Source organism: Schistocerca nitens, chromosome 11, assembly GCF_023898315.1.
Source record: "Schistocerca nitens isolate TAMUIC-IGC-003100 chromosome 11, iqSchNite1.1, whole genome shotgun sequence".
Classification (NCBI taxonomy): domain Eukaryota; kingdom Metazoa; phylum Arthropoda; class Insecta; order Orthoptera; family Acrididae; genus Schistocerca; species Schistocerca nitens.
The window spans coordinates 128,647,273-128,664,410 of record NC_064624.1 but is presented as its reverse complement, the minus strand read 5'-3'; the positions used below and the strand labels follow the sequence as shown (position 1 = coordinate 128,664,410).

Here is a 17,138-nt window from a genome sequence, read left to right as displayed (position 1 = left end):
TTTAAATAAATATGTTGTAGTCGACTTATTGCGGAACAACTGCTGCATTGTTGGCAACTTGGGAGTGATCGTGGCTAGCTATAAGCAGAGGCGTGACATGAGCGGCACCCGAGTGCACTGAATGTTTGCCAGTGAAGTTAACTATCGACTACTTGAAGTAATGTTTGTCACCAACTAGCAACAGGGAACTTTCATTAGAAGCACAGAACAAAAGGTAGAAGTAGTCTGGTGCTCAGATGGCGGCCGCTTGTAACACCGTCTGGGTGGTCTCCGTTGGTTGGGGACGTGGAGGTTCTTCATTGGCAGGGTGATGAAAGCACTGCTCGTGGCGCCCACAGGAATCTGAGCCGCCAGCTCTGGCCGTATTGATAACCTACGGTGCTGCAGTTATTATACGTACTGTGTAAGAGGACGATCGAAATGTTTCCATTTGGAAGCTGTACAATCCAGAATTGTGTGCCAGTTGGGTGAAATTGCCACGAGCACTGAGGCAGTCATTCCACCGACATACCGGGCTGGAGAAACCGATTCGGTGAAACACCATTTGCTGCTGCATGAAGAAGTCTGTAACTGCCTGCTGGACATCCTCAACTGACAGGAATTGTCGATGCTTCACAGTTGTTTTTAAGGGCAGAAGGTGTGACGATTGCACGGGGAGACGTCAGGACTATTGGACGGGTGCTCGAGTGTGTCCCACTCGAGGTGGTGTAACTTCTGCTTTACGACATTTGCGACGTACGGATATGGGTTACGAGGCAACAGTGCCTCGTGTTGCAATTTTCCCAGACATTTTGCCTTAATTGTATTTAGTAATTTCTCCAGTGTTGCACAGAACTGTTCTCCAGTGAGGGAGACACCAGGTTCCTTGAAATAAATAAGCAGTGGGCTCTGGTAATTAAAGAACAGGATGAGTATCTCTTCTTCAGCAGATGGCTGGCTCTCGAACTTGAACTTGACGGGGTGAGGGAACAGTGGATGACGCCATTCCATTGTCGACGTTTTCGACTCCGGTTCCCAGTGGCAGCACCAGCTTTTGTTGCCTGCTACAATGCACTCGAGGAATGTGTTACCTTCCACATTGTCCCAGAGCAACAGAGGGGATAGTTGACTTCTGACATGCAAAAATACAGAAATTATATCTGATGTGATAAAACAGCAGGCCAAAAAATTTTCTGGAAAGAATTGCATGTATATATTCAAGTGGCTGAATGGTTAAGAATCGTGTCCAAGTGACTGTCATAATTTGTTGTAGCTTGAGTGTAATTTTTGCCTTTGAGTAAAAGTGTCATTTCTTTTATTATAGCATGTTGCTTTCAGTTACCTATTCTACTATCACGGAGCAGTTCTTTCTATGTATATTCCTCGTATGAGGCTGACAGTTTTGGTGACTTCAGTTCACTTAATATTTCGTTCAGTTTAAACTTAATATTTCTTTCAGTAGTTTTCGGCCATATTAATCAGATGATCTGCTATCGTAACTTCTTGTCCTACTTGTGAGAGGTGTTACTAAAGTATGCTTGGAGGTTAGAGCATGGACAGACCCTTGTGGAGTTTCACAGTATCCTTGCAGTTCAAACTCCCAGGAAAAACTGCCTGCTATGGATGTGTTAATCACATTCATTAGTGGCTTAGCAGTAAAGGCAGATGATGACAGTTTCATAAAGCGTTTGAAATGCCATACATTTATGGGGGCTTTATTTAGTGTTTTTCAACCTGTTTGGCTCTTGTTACTCGATACTTGTAAACATGTAAATGGAAACCATATATGACGTTAATTCGTGAAGTTGAAATGATACTTGTTAGATTTTTACAAATATTTATTGAAGTAGTTTCTAGATGCATTTCCTACTGATTCTAGGTTGCTTTCTAGAAAACTGTTCTATCTGATTTATTTGATGTTCTTGTTTATATGTTTTGACTGCCCAGTTTTCTCTATTTATGATCTGCTGCCCTGTTTTTGCATTGTTCCGCAATTCAGTAATGGGCTCCTCAATGTGCAGTTTGTCAGTTGCCGCCAATTTTGTGACATGAAGGAAGTGAAAGATAGTTATGTAACTTTTAAATTCTCGTTGTTAACCCACTACTCTTTTGCAATGCTCAATGTGCTGTGTGTTCAACATTGTCAATTGCTGTAATAGTTGAACAATAATAAAACAATGGAAAATCCAGGATGGAATGATCATAATATTATGGAAAGGATAGATTGCTACTCACCATGTAGTGTAGATGCAGAGTTGCAGATAGGCATAACATCAAGATTATCAAACAAGTTAGCTTTCCTTTTGGCCAAAAAGGCTCTCATTGGAATCACTCACTCACTCACTCACTCACTCACACACACACACACACACACACACACACACACACACACACACACACACACACACACACAGCCAGATGTCAGTTTGTGGGATGGAGTTCCATGCCAGTTGCACTTGTTGGTCAATACAGGGACAGTTGATGCTGTTTGTGGCTGATGCTGGAGTTGTCCGATGCTGTCCGATATGTGCTCCATTGGAGACAGATGTGACTGAGCAGGCCAAGACAACATGGTAACACACACTGTGGAGCATGTCGGGTTACGACAGTGGTATGCGGGCGAACGTTATCCTGTTGGCAAATGCCCACTGGAATGCTGCTCGTGAATGCCAGTACAACAGGTTGAATGACCGGATCTTTGTACGAATTTGCAGTCACGGTGCGTGGAGTAAGCACGAGAGTGCTCGTGTTGTCATACGTAATCGCACCCTAAATCGTAACTCCGGGTGTAGGTCCAACATGCAGACAGGTTGGTTGCGGGCCCTCAATTGGCCCTCTCCTAACAGAGACGAGGTCATCACTGGCACACAGACAGGAGCAGCCTCCCTCAGAAAACGCGACAGACCTCCACCCTGCCCTCCAGTGAGCTCTTGCTGGACAGCACTGAAGTCACAGATGGCAGTGGTTTGGAGTCAGTGAAATGAATTTTACAGGGCACCTGTCTCGGAGCTGTCCTCGAAGTAACTGATTTGTAACAGTTCGTTGTGTAACTGGGATGCCAACTGCTGCCCCTTGCTGCTGCAGATGTAATACGATGTGCCACAGCCGTACGCCAAACTCAATTGTCTTCCCTCTCAGTAGTAGTAGGTGTCCGCCTAGAGCCCAGTCTTCTTGTGAATGTACATTCTTGTGACCACCACTGCCGGCAATCGTTTACAGTGGCTGCGTTACTGCCAAGTCTTTTCTGCAGTATTGCAGAAGGAACGTCCAGCTTCTAGTAGCCATATAATTTGACTTGGTTCAAAATTGGTGAGGTGTCAGTTATTCCGTCTTTGTCACCTAATGCATTCTTGACTAACATCGACTCACAGCATCTAATCTCACAGGTAACTAATGCTCATGGTTGTAACACTATATATTTATGAGAAATTTGCCACTGGATTGAGGACTTTTCAGTAGGGAGGACTAAGCATGTTATCTTTTATGGAGAGTCATTGTCATATATAGAAGTAACTTCAGGGTTGTGCCAGGGAAGTGTGTTGAGTCTGTTACTGTTCGTATTGTATATTAATGCGATTGCAGACAATATTAATACTTACCCCAGACTTTCTCAGGTGGTGCAGTTATCTGTCTGGAAGAAGATGCATAAATATTGTCAGCTATTGATAAGATAGCAAAGTGTTGCAAAGATTGACAACTTGCTCTAAATGTTCAGAAAGGTAAAATTGTGCGCTTCACAAAACAAAAATATATTTAATATCAGTGAGTTAGTGTTATAATCGGGCAACACGTGCAAATATTTAGATGTAACAATATCCCCATGAACCGTGGACCTTGCCGTTGGTGGGAAGGCTTGCGTGCCTCAGCGATACAGATGGCCGTACCGTAGGTGCAACCACAACGGAGGGGTATATGTTGAGAGGCCAGACAAACGTGTGGTTCCTGAAGAGGGGCAGCAGCCTTTTCAGCAGTTGCAGGGGCAACAGTCGGGATGACTGACTGATCTGGCCTTGTAACACTAACCAAAATGGTCTTGCTGTACTGGTACTGCGAACGGCTGAAAGCAAGGGGAAACTACAGCCGTAATTTTTCCCGAGGGCATGCAGCTTTACTATATGGTTAAATGATGATGGCGTCCTCTTGGGTAAAATATTCCGGAAGTAAAATAGTCCCCCATTCGGATCTCCAGGTGGGGACTACTCAAGAGGACGTCGTTATCGGGAGAAAGAAAACTGGCATTCTACGGATCGGAGCGTGAAATGTCAGATCCCTTAATCGGGCAGGTAGGTTAGAAAATTTAAAAAGGGAAATGGATAGGTTGAAGTTGGATAAGTGGGAATTAGTGAAGTTCGGTGGCAGTGGGAAAAAGACTTTTGGTCAGGTGAATACAGGGTTATAAATACAAAATCAAATAGGGGTAATGCAGGAGTAGGATTAATAATGAATAAAAAAAATAGGAGTGCGGGTAAGCTACTACAAACAGCATAGTGAACGCGTTATTGTGGCCAAGATAGACACGAAGCCCATGCCTACTACAGTAGTACAAGTTTATATGCCAACTAGCTCTGCAGATGACGAAGAAATTGAAGAGATGTATGATGAGATAAAAGAAATTATTCAGGTAGTGAAGGGAGACGAAAATTTAATAGTCATGGGTGCCAGGTATTCTGTAGTAGGCAAAGGAAGAGAAGGAAATGTAGTAGGTGAATATGGATTGGGGGTAAGGAATGAAAGAGGAAGCCGTCTGGTAGAATTTTGCACAGAGCATAACTTAATCATAGCTAACACTTGGATCAAGAATCATGAAAGAAGGTTGTATTCATGGAAGAATCCTGGAGATACTAAAAGGTGTCAGATAGATTATATAATGGTATGACAGAGATTTAGGAACCAGGTTTTAAATTGTATGACATTTCCAGGGGCAGATGTGGACTCTGACCACAATCTATTGGTTATGAACTGTAGATGAAAACTGAAGAAACTGCAAAAAGGTGGGAATTTAAGGAGATGGGACCTGGGCGAACTGACTAAACCAAAGGTTGTACAGAGTTTCAGGGACAGCATAAGGGAACAATTGACAGGAATGGAGGAAAGAAATACAGTAGAAGAGGAATGGGTAGCTCTGAGGGATGAAGTAGTGAAGGCAGCAGAGGATCAAGTAGGTAAAAAGACGAGGGGTAGTAGAAATCCTTGGGTAACAGAAGAAATATTGAATTTAATTGATGAAAGGAGAAAATATAAAAATGCAGTAAATGAAGCAGGCAGAAAGGAATACAAACATCTCAAAAATGAGATCGACAGGAAGTGCAAAATGGCTTAACAGGGATGGCTAGAGGACAAATATAAGGATGTAGAGGCTTATCTCACCAGGGGTAAGATAGGTACTGCCTACAGGAAAATTAAAGAGACCTTTGGAGAAAGGAGAACCACTTGCATGAATATCAAGAGCTTTGATGGAAACCCAGTTTCAAGCAAAGAAGAGAAAGCAGAAAGGTGGAAGGATTATATAGAGGGTCTATACAAGTGCGATGTACTTGAGGACAATATTATGGAAATGGAAGAGGGTGTAGATCAAGATGAAATGGGAGATAAAATACTGCGTGAAGAGTTTGACAGAGCACTGAAAGACCTGAGCCGTAACAAGGCCCCGGGAGTAGACAACATTCCATTGGAACTACTGACGGCCTTGGGAGAGCCAGTCCTGACAAAACGCTACCATCTGGTGAGCAAGATGTATGAGACAGGCGAAATTCCCTCAGACTTCAAGAAGAACATAATAATTCCAATCCCAAAGAAAGCAGGTGTTGACAGATGCGAAAATTACCGAACTATCAGTTTAATAAGTCACAGCTGCAAAGTACTAACGCGAATTCTTTACAGATGAATGGAAAAATGGTAGAAGCCGACCTCGGCGTAGATCAGTTTGGATTCTGCAGAGATGTTGGAACATGTGAGGCAATACTGACCCTATGACTTACCTTAGAAGCTAGATTAAGGAAAGGCAAACCTACGTTTCTAGCATTTGTATACTTATAGAAAGCTTTTGACAATGTTGACTGGAATACTCTCTTTCAAATTCTGAAGGTGGCAGGGGTAAAATACAGGGAGCGAAAGGCTATTTACAATTTGTACAGAAACCAGATGGCAGTTATAAGAGTCGAGGGACATGAAAGGGAAGCAGTGGTTGGGAAGGGAGTGAGACAGGGTTGTAGCCTCTCCCTGATGTTATTCAATCTGTATATTGAGCAAGCAGTAAAGGAAACAAAAGAAAAATTCGGAGTAGGTATTAAAATCCATTGAGAAGAAATAAAAACGTTGAGGTTCGCCGATGACATTGTAATTCTGTCAGAGACAGCAAAGGACTTGGAAGAGCAGTTGAACGGAATGGACAGTGTCTTGAAAGGAGGATATAAGATGAACATCAACAAAAGCAAAACGAGGATAATGGCATGTAGTCGAATTAAGTCGGGTGATGCTCAGGGAATTAGTTTGGAAAAATGAGACAGTTAAAGTAGTGAAGGAGTTCTGCTATTTGGGGAGCAAAATAACTGATGATGGTAGACACTTCGTCCAGTGTTGCTGTAGCTTTTGATATTGTACAAACTGGCAAAGGTTCAGATTCATCGTTGTCTTTACTTTCTTCACTTATCGATATCATCAATTGAAGACCTCCTACGATTCCAATTTTTCTTGAAGTAAGTCCGTGCTCTGTTTACACTGTAAAAAATACTCAGCTGAATAACTTTTGATCTTTAACCTCCAGAATTTTGCAGATGGAACCAAGGGTAGGTAGTACCCTCTGAGCTGTTTCTTTACTTAATTCTGTGCCTTTGTTGAATTACATTATCATAGTGCAAGTTGGTAAGTTTGATTATTACTTTCATCAAATAGTGTGTTGTATCCTAATGCCTGAAAGTAACAGCTTTGGATGAATAGCAATTTTTAGTTTTTTTTTTTTTTTTTTTTTTTTTCCCACTATACATGTATATCTTCACAACTTAACAATTCAGTAACTTTGAACCTATACGAGATATTAACAAATGGTTTCTAGTGTATGATAAGATAACTCATAAAATTTCTTTTACCTTCCAGGTCATACAATTTTGATGCAAAAGTGAACCTGAAAACATGATAAAATGTGGACGCCTCTGGAGAAAGCTCAGTGTGTGTGGCCCGGTAGATACAGACGATACATGATGCCCAAATGCAACGAACCTTTCAGACTTGGAATACATCATTTATGGAAACAGGTAGTGTTCTCCATAAAAAGGGGCTGGTCACCCATTAGTTTCAGATGCCAATGTGGACAGGGTACGGCAGGTGTTCGCAAGGAGTTCTATAAAATCGGCATGTATGGCAGCCAGAGCGTTGGAAATGAGAAGATCGACATTGCACAATGTCATGCATAAGAGGTAATGGCCCTATCCCTACAAAGTGCAGCTGCTTCAGGCATTTAACCCTATGGACAAACCTAGGTGTGAACAGTTTGCAGTGGGTATTCTATGCAAGATTAATGCAAGAATTGAATTTTTGGAAAAGATTTGTTTCTCCAATATGGCAACATTTCATGTGTCCAGCAAACTGAATTGTCATAATGTTTGTATGTAGGATTTGCAGCATCCTCCTGTTACACATGAAATGGAAAGAGATAGTCGTTCCGTTTGGTGCAGACTGATCCCCAGTTGCATCACTGATTCATTCTTTTTCATGTCTGCCATCAACAGTGGTGTTAACGTGGACATGCAACAAGAGTTTACTGTGTCACAATTGGAACACCTGCAGTCTGTGTCATATTCCAGTAAGACATGGCACCACTCCACTGGCCCCTAAATGTACTTTAATTTCTAAATAAAAAGTTTCCGGATAGGTGGATTGGACGAGATGGTCCAACTTGAAGTGCACCACGATCCCCTGACCTTACACAACTATTTTTTTCCTGAGGTTTTGTGAAGGGTGCGGTATATTGAACCAGGGCTAGAGACCTATGGGAATTGAAGGCATACATTTGCAATCCACTTCAATGTGTCACCATGGAGATCTTGAATCGTATGTGGAGAGAAATGGAATTCCAACTAGGCATTATCCATCCTATTAACGGTGTACACGGTGATTTGTGTGAATGAGGAAACAAAATTTAGTTACCTGATCGCGTAATTTTTATGTGTATGAAAATAGATCACTCACTGAATTGTTGAATTTCATTATTCAGCTCACTCTAGATCCTGCTATTCTCAAATAACTGTTGCTCAGTTCCATGGGTGAACTTCGGCTCTGCTTTCAGTTGTTGGTAAATCAACAGTGGGCTATCTTTCTCAGTAGCAATGTAAAAAGCATCAGTGTGTGCTATGTCCAGGAAGTTATTGTGAAGGAAAAGGAACTGTGTTTTCTTATGAACTTCTGCTGATCGAGCTTGTATTTGTAGTGGCCTCCATTGTTCATATAAAGCTTGTAATTTTGATATATAATTTCTCAGCTCCTGTGCCAGAATTTGTGGTCTTTCCCGTAGTAAATAGTCACATCCCCCACATCTAGTGTGACACTTTGTAGCATAGTTAATTTTCTCATCTGTAAGTTGTAAAAAAAAGAAAACCATTAATTTTTGGTTGAGTGACAGTAGTTTTTCCATTATTTCATGCAAGCAATAACAAAGATTTTAGATATTGCTGATGAAATACTCACTGCTGAGCCGTTTTCAAGCTACTTGTGGGCCAGCCTGTTTGGATAGTGCTGGTATCCTCAGCTGAAACTTGCAAAGTAACATCCATGCACTTCACTTGTTTTGTGAAACTAATATGTTGACATCCTTTTTCTTTGTTGAGTTATAGGCAGCCAGTGGGTGGACAGTAAATGGTAACCAATGAACAGCTTTTAACTAGGTATGCCTTCATGCATGTTTTTTCTGCATACAGAAGTTTCTGTTACATACACGGCACTTGACACTGCTTGTGAGAAAACATTATTATTTAGCACTGATGGTCAACTTGGTTCGTTAGCACCCACTAGTGGGAGTCTTCACTTTCATAGGAGGCAGTAGACAGGTGGAGGTTAAAGTATTTACGTTAGGGTTTCACAGAACTTTGAAAAAAATATTGGGTTACTAAGTATTATTTTATGCTTTAACTTGATGCAACTCTGCTTTATAAATTTTACGACGTGGAGTTACTTCCCCACTTTATAAATCATCATTACTGTGGAATGGTGGATGGTTAGAAAATTTTAATAATACATCTACATTTTCCTAGATGTGGAAAAACTTATCACCTGTGGAATGCGCGTGTCTTTTGCTGTCCGAAGTGGGCCGCAGGACACTGTGTGAAATGTTTTTCTAGACGCGGGACAGTGCATGTGTACAAACATAAAAAAATTGAAAGTTGTGAATTTTATAATTCAACATCTGTACACGATAGTGATATGAGAACTATCTTCTTACATCTTTCATTAGCCCAATGAAAATGTTGTGCTATTTTTTACACTAATCAATGTTTATCATGCCATACCTACCAAATTTGATGTAGAACGACACAATTTTATAATTGGCTTCAGTAGCACATGTTGATAACAGGTGGAAACTTTCTGGCCAACACAGTCAGTAACAGTGAAGTAATAAATTAAAATGTGTGACTTGGAATTTGTAGCAAACCAACATTTGAAATGTATTATTTTAAAAAAACTTTTTGACTTTACATTTTTTTTGGTGGTAGATCAGAGCAAGAAAAATTTTCGGAAAGATTTGAAAACATTTTAACAGTTTGTTGTAAGTTTGTGGGTGCTACAGTTTTCCAAAGATGAGAGCAGTATTTTGTGGTTCATTGATGCCACACGTGTTCCAGCGTGCTGCAAGGAACATTTTGGTATTACAGCGACAGTGGACTGCGGTGCAACAGCAGTAGTGGGGCAGCAAAGGCAAAACGTGCAGTGGAGTGTGCAGTCTAAAGGGAAGGAGACTGTGCATTATTGTATTCAGAAAGTGCAAAGCAGTCACAAATATTCTTGTGTTGTGAAGGAGCATATAACATTTTAGTAATGAAACAGTTGCTAGACGGTGCAGAAGAGTGTCATCTCCCAATGCCTCGTAATGTAAATGTAGCGAAAATTAATGCACTGCTCGTGGATGAAACGATACCCTGGATAGGTGTGGAGGGTTATGTCAAAGCTACGGGATTCACTGTGAGGAACAGAGATTTACTGATTACTTTGGTGGGCCGAATTTTAACTGTCATTCAGTCTTAATCACAGTAACATCATCCACCTCATTATTAAAAGTGGTTAAAGCTCACTACAAGAAATTCGTATCCTTGAGGAAAAAGACCTTGTTTCACAAAGTGCCTAGCATCTAGCACACGTTGGTCTATCGCTTATTCTTATGATATGGAAACCCATTTTTGAACATATTCCAAGTTGATTTCTAAATGAATTATAAGTTTATTTTTGAATGTGTGCATAATGTACGTGATATATCTGCCAGGGGAATCCCAATTGCATCTAGTTGAATCTAGAAACAAATTTTCCTGCAGACAAAAGGGGATGGGGCTATACGAGCTGAGCAGAATAAAGCCAAATGGGTGAATGCCAATCGCTGTATATGTCATTGACTGGGTTTGCAAATCATCAGCATTGTTATAATTACAAGCGAAATCCATAGATTCAGACTACCATAGTGGAAATAAATGACTAACAGGAATAACAGGTAACAAAGATTATGTATTATCTTCTCAGTGTATCCAAGAAAATGAGATTTTGACAGAAAATTTGTGGCCAGACCACTAGTAAGGACCAGTTGTGCAATCCCCAGCAAGCAGCCGCTAAAGTTCTATTCTGGGAGTAGCACGGAAAACGTGTTGTATGAACACGTAATAACTCCTAACCGGAGAATAAATGCGGTGTAACTAAACCGGTGATTGTGGTCGGGTTAATGAAGTTCAGTGGAGAAGTAGTTTTGACTCTGGCAGGAATAGTTACAGAATTAGTGATGACAAGATTGTTAGTTAGAACGAGGAAGAAGAAGAAAACTGGGACATTACACAAATTGTGGAAGAATATGACGATCCCAAATTTATATAAAAATTTTGTACTACTACTTTCTGATCTCATACTTCAGAAGCCAGAGAGTATTAATGAAATGTGAAACTATTTCCTAACGTACAACTTTTTGCTTGTCATTAAATATTGGTACTTCGTGAATTATATTCTATCGAGTTATAAAAATGACCATTTGTAACATAACAGTCTCATTTATTTGGTGTGTGTTACAATTGCTGAAATATTAGGCAGGCCTATTTAGTTTTATCTAGCAGACAGTGACAAAGTACACGTAAACATACTGAGAAACCACACCAGTCTTGGGTTCTACTTGTATTAACAGCTATTCCAGTGTTATAGGACAACATTGAGTTTTCCTGTTCAAAATATTTGACGTACTTTGATGGGGTAATAGATTCTTTTGCAGAAAGGAAAGCACACCATGTAAAGCTGTAGCAAGATAAGAGGAAAAAATTCTAGGACTTCTGGATTGAAGAAATGTGTACTGTCTTGCTTGTTTCTTGTCTTTACTGGTTTTGTGGATCTTATATTTAATTTTATTAATAGGCAATAAAGAGTGCAAATTTTCTGAAGAGTTCTTGTTCTACAGGTTGCAAATAATTCCATCCAGTATTAACTGAGAGTTATTTTTGAGGGGGGGGCAGGAGGTCAAACCGGCCAACTTGGTGCATGATAGGCACTATAGGACATTTTAATTCCAATTGTCCTGAATACAGTTTGATGGCACCCATCACAAAATATGACACGTTTGAATTCCACAGACTGAAATACAGTGACATGCGGTTGAAGAATACCGTGTGAAGAGGCGTGATGCTGCCATTTCGCACACTTAAGACCAAATAACATCTTAGATTTCCTTGAACACATATGTTTTATGTATTAGATTCTTGGAGAAGAACATATTTTATATTTTTGATAAGTCGATTTTTAAGATTTTTGGCGTCCTACCTCAAACGCTTGAGGGAGGGGTAGTACCAGTATCTAGTATTGCCCCGTTCGGAAATGTTGTAGATCTGAGGCTGATAAATGAGTTGTATTGGGGAGGTGGATAGTCTCCTGTGACCCGTGTTTATGTTCGAAAACAAAATGGATTTCTGTGGTCGGGAGTTATCAAGTGAATTAAAATTCATTCACATAATTACGGAAGGCTAAAATATGTTATTACGAGTGTAATCCCAAAAGTAAGGTCTCCTATTTTTTTTTTTTATAAGTACAGAACCCTGTGTGGCAGTTGGTCGTACTGTTATTGAGAGTGCTTCACGCGTTGCGTATAAACATGCGCATATCGCGCTGAGGTGCTCAGTCTTGGCTTGGCAGCCGTTGAGAACCCCGGTTTTTTGAATGCAAAGGAAACTGCGCCAATTGAAATCCATCGCCAATTGACGGAAGTGTATGGTGACTCGTGCATGGATGTCAAAAATGTTCGTAGAATTTTAACGGAAACATTGAACTACCGGAAGGTGTGTGCAAAGAGTTGATGCTTCCCGCACATTTCTTCACCGCCTTGCACCCAAACAGGCCAACTTTCTGGACTCAATTGTCACGGGTGATGAAATCTGAGCATACAACTTTACACCTGAGACCAAGCAACAATCACTCCAGTAGCGGCATCCTTCTTCACCAAAGCCGCGGAAATTCAAACAAACACAGTCTGCCGATAAAGTCTTGACAACAATTTTTTGGGATCTGAAAGGGGTATTGCTGGTCGACTTTACGCCCACTGGGACCACAGTTAAGGCTGACAGGTACTGTGGGACCAAAAAAACTCAAGCGGGCAATTAAGAACCGGAGAAGAGGAATGTTGAACCGAGGGTGTACACATTCTCCGTGACAACGCTCGCCCACACATCACTCGGCAGACTGTTGCTCTCCTGCAACAGTTTCAGTGGAACATAATCACCCACCCACCCTATAGTCCTGAATTGGCGCCCAGTGACTATCACCTGTTCCCTGGGTTAAAAGAACATTTGGCCGGAAAGTGATTCACCTCCTGAACAGAATGGCGGCAAGCTGGTATAACATGGGCATACAAAAACTGGCACAGCGTCTACAAAAATGCATAGACAGAAATGGTAATTACATTGAAAACTAGCTAAATGTTAAAGCTGTGAACTGATGTAAACCACTGTAGAAATAACAGCTCTATGTACGTAAAAAATAGGAGACCTTTTTTTCTTGGTATTACCCTTGTAGTTGCAGATTTTATTTTATTCCCACACTTGTGACAGTCAAGCATTAATCACCTTGCAGACCAGTGAAGCAAGGTAACGGCTGATTAACCGTGGCCCTCGTCCGTGGACCAAAAGTCGACAAAATTCCAGGGCTAGAAATTTTTAACAACCGGGATGTCAACACTTATCGGACATTTCACATCGCAGAGGTCTACAATAAAGACATGGGTAAATCATATTACCTGCCGTCAATGCCGTTCGTTCCGAGGACCAGGAATCATTGTACAATCAATGAATTGGAATCTGTGTCAGTGTGGGTTAAAGGTGCTGACCATTGTAAAAAAAAAATTAAACTTGTTGGTGATCTCATCCATTATTACAGAAATGAAATAAAATCAAATTGTCCCCTTCCCTTTATGCGTAAAAGGCTGTCTCACTCATTTAACACATTCTTCGGTTGCATAAGCATGTGCACATGTATACTAACAAAATTGTTTGAATTGCTCTTTCATAATTCTAAGTTGAATGTAATAAATACTACACAACCGAAAAAGCCCGATATTCATTTTGACACACCAAGGACAATAAGATCCAGTGTGTAGTGACGTTTTCAGAAGTTTGAGAAACAGACCAGTAGTTAGTGCTTATTTTGTACTAATTTTTACATTGTACTGTCCATTTTATTTAATACATTCATCATTACTTCAACATGTTCACATCTCAACACTCAATGCTTAACTTTGTCCAGTGTTGCCGTAGCTTTTGATATTTTACGAATTGGCAAAGGTTCCGATTCATCCTCGTCTTTACTTTCTTCACTTATCGATATTGTCAATTGAAGACCTCCTAAGATTCCAATTTTTCTCAAAGTAAGTCCGTGCTCTGTTTACATTGTAAGAAATACACAGCTGAATAAATTTTGATCTTTAACCTCCAGAATTTTGTAGATGGAACCAAGGGTAGACAGTGGCCTCTGAGCTGTTTCTTTACTTACTTCTGTACCTTAGTTGAATTACAGTATCATAGTGCAAGTTGGTAAGTTTGATTATTACTTTCATCAAATAGTGTGTTGTATCCTAATGCCTAAAAGTAACAGCTATGGATGAATAGCAATTTTTAATTTTTTTTGTTTTGCAGTATACGTGTATATCTTTACAACTTACAACTTAAGACTTAACTAACTTTGAAACTATATGAGGTATTAAAAAATGGTTTCTATCAAATTACAAGATTACTCATAAAATTTCTTTTACCTTCCAGGTCATGCAATTTTGATGCGAAATGGAACCTGAAAACCTGAAAAAATGTGGATGCTACTGGATAAAGCTCAATGTGTGTGACCTGGTAGATACAGACGGTACCTGATACTCAAATGCAATGATCGTTTCGGACTTGGAATACATCATTTATGGAAAGAGGTAGAGTACTCCATAAAAAGACTCTGGTCACCCATCGGTTTCAGATTCCAATGTGGACAGGGTACGGCAGGTGTTCGCAAGGAGTTCTATAAAATCGGCATGTATGGCAGCCAGAGCGTTGGAAATGAGAAGATCGACATTGCACAATGTCATGCATAAGAGGTAATGGCTCTATCCCTGCGTGCAGCTGCTTCAGGCATTAAAGCCTATGGACAAACCTAGGTGCGAACAATTTGCAGTGGATATTCTATGCAAGATTGATGTAAGCATTGACTTTTTGGAAAAGATTTGTTTTCCAATATGGCAACATTTCATGTATCTAGCAGACTGAATTGTCATAATGTTTGTATGTAGGATTTGCAGCATCCTCGTGTTACACATGAAATGGGAAGAGACAGTTCTAAGGTCAATGTTTGGTGCAGACTGGTCCCCCGTTGCATCACTGATTCATTCTTTTCCATCACTGCCATCAACAGTGGTGTTAACGTGGACATGCTGCAAGAGTTTACTGAGCCACAATTGTGACACCTGCAGCCTGGTGTCATATTCCAGTAAGACATGGCACCACTCCACTGGCCCCTAAATGTACTTCAATTTCTATATAAAAAGTTTCCGGGTAGATGGATTGGACGAGATGGTCCAACTTGAAGTGCACCACGATCCCCTGACCTTACACAACTATTTTTTTCCTGAGGTTTTGTGAAGGATGCGGTATATTGAACCAGGGCTAGAGACCTATGGGAATTGAAGGCATACATTTCCAATCCACTTGAGATCTTGAATCGTACGTGGAGAGAAATGGAATTCCGACTAGGCATTATCCGTGCTATTAACGGTACACACATTGATTTGTATGAATGAGGAAACAAAGTTTAGTTATCTGATCGCGTAAATTTTATTTGTATGAAAATATATAACTTACTTAATTGTTAAATTTCATTATTCAGTACACTCTTAGATCCTGCTATTCTCAAATAACTGTTGCTCAGTTCCATGGGTGAACTTCGGCTCTCCTTTCAGTTGTTGGTTAATCAACAGTGGGCTGTATTTTACAATAGCAAAGCAAAAAGCATATGCATGTGCTATGTCCAAGAAGTTATTTTGAAGAAAAAAGAATCTTTTTTTCTTATGAACTGCTAAAACAGCTTCTTTTTTTCTTATGAACTTCTGCAAAAACAGCTTCTTTTTTTGTAGTGGGCTTCATTGTTAATAGAAAGCTTGTGATTTTGATGTATAATTTCTTGCCTCCTGTGCCAGAATTTGTGGTCTTTCCCACATCCCCCAAAACTAGTGTAACACTTTGTAGCGTAGTTAATTTTCTCATCTGTAAATTGTAAAAAAAAGAAAACCCTTAATTTTATAGTGACAGTAGTGTTTTCATTATGTCATGCAGGTAATATCAAAGAATTTAGACATTGCTTATGAAATACTCACTGCTGAGCCGTTTTCAAGCTACTTGTGGGCCAGACTGTTTGGATGGTGCTGGTATCCTCAGCTGAAACTTGCAAAGTAACATCCATGCACTTCACTTGTTTCGTGAAACTAATATGTTGACATCCTTTCTGTGTTGAGTTACACGCAGCCAGTGGGTGGACAGTAAATGGTAACCAATGAACAAGTTTTAACTAGTTATGCCTTCAAGCACGTTTTTTCTGCATACAAGAGTTTCTGTTACTTACACGGCACTTGACACTGCTTGTGAGAAAACATTATTAATTAGCACTGATGGTCAACTTGGTCCGTAGCACCCACTATTGGGCGTCTGAGCCTTCATAGCGGGCAGTAGACAGGTGGAGGTTAAAATATTTACTTTAGGGTTTCACAAAACTTTGAAAAAAATATTAGGTTAGTAATTATTATTAATTTATTCTTCAACTTGATGTAACTCTGCTTTATAAATTTTATAACACGAAGTTACTTCCCCACTTTAGAAATAATCATTACTGTGGAATGGTCGATGGTTAGAAAATTTCAATAATAAAGCTACATTTTCCTAGATGTGGAACAATTTATCACCTGTGGAATGCGCTTGTCTTTTGCTGCCCAAAGTGGGCTGCAGGACACTGAGTGAAATGTTTTTCTAGGCGCGGGGCAGTGCATGTACAAACATAAAAAATTGAAAGTTGTGAATTTTATAATTAAACAGCTGTACATGATTGTGATATGAGAACTACCTTCTTACGTCTTTCATTAACACAATGAAAATTTTGTGCTGCTTTTCACGCTAATAAATATGTATCACAATTTTTGGACAGCATGGTTGTAGAGATGAAGCAACGATTAATCATACTAATCACACATTAATAACACCGTTTGAACACACCAGCTACTGCCATGACGACGGCGTCCTCGCTACACAGACTAGATACACGCTTTGTAATCAGTGACAACGGCGCCCCCACCACAGGGAGTAGAGGGCTTTGTAGTCCTTCCATATTAGCCGTTTTAGTAAATTGACTAAAATGTTTTCTACGTAAATGTATGAATGGATATATTATAATACAACATGACTCCAGTTTTTGTGTGTCAC

At 40.1% G+C, this 17,138-nt stretch overlaps 1 long non-coding RNA gene across 5 annotated transcripts in view; it reads left to right on the top strand.

Moving 5' to 3' along the window:
• LOC126213546 (uncharacterized) overlaps positions 1 to 17,138 on the top strand; it is a 422,558-nt gene that overhangs the window by 392,959 nt on the left and 12,461 nt on the right. For 2 of the 5 annotated variants that reach the window (XR_007541238.1, XR_007541226.1), the window contains one exon: positions 14,451 to 14,608. The exons of 2 other annotated variants lie outside the window; for them this stretch is intronic. This is a non-coding gene — a long non-coding RNA (uncharacterized LOC126213546). Of the gene's footprint in view, positions 1 to 7,071; positions 7,230 to 14,450; positions 14,609 to 17,138 lie in introns of all 5 variants that reach the window. One more of the 5 variants, XR_007541228.1, reaches the window with a different exon arrangement.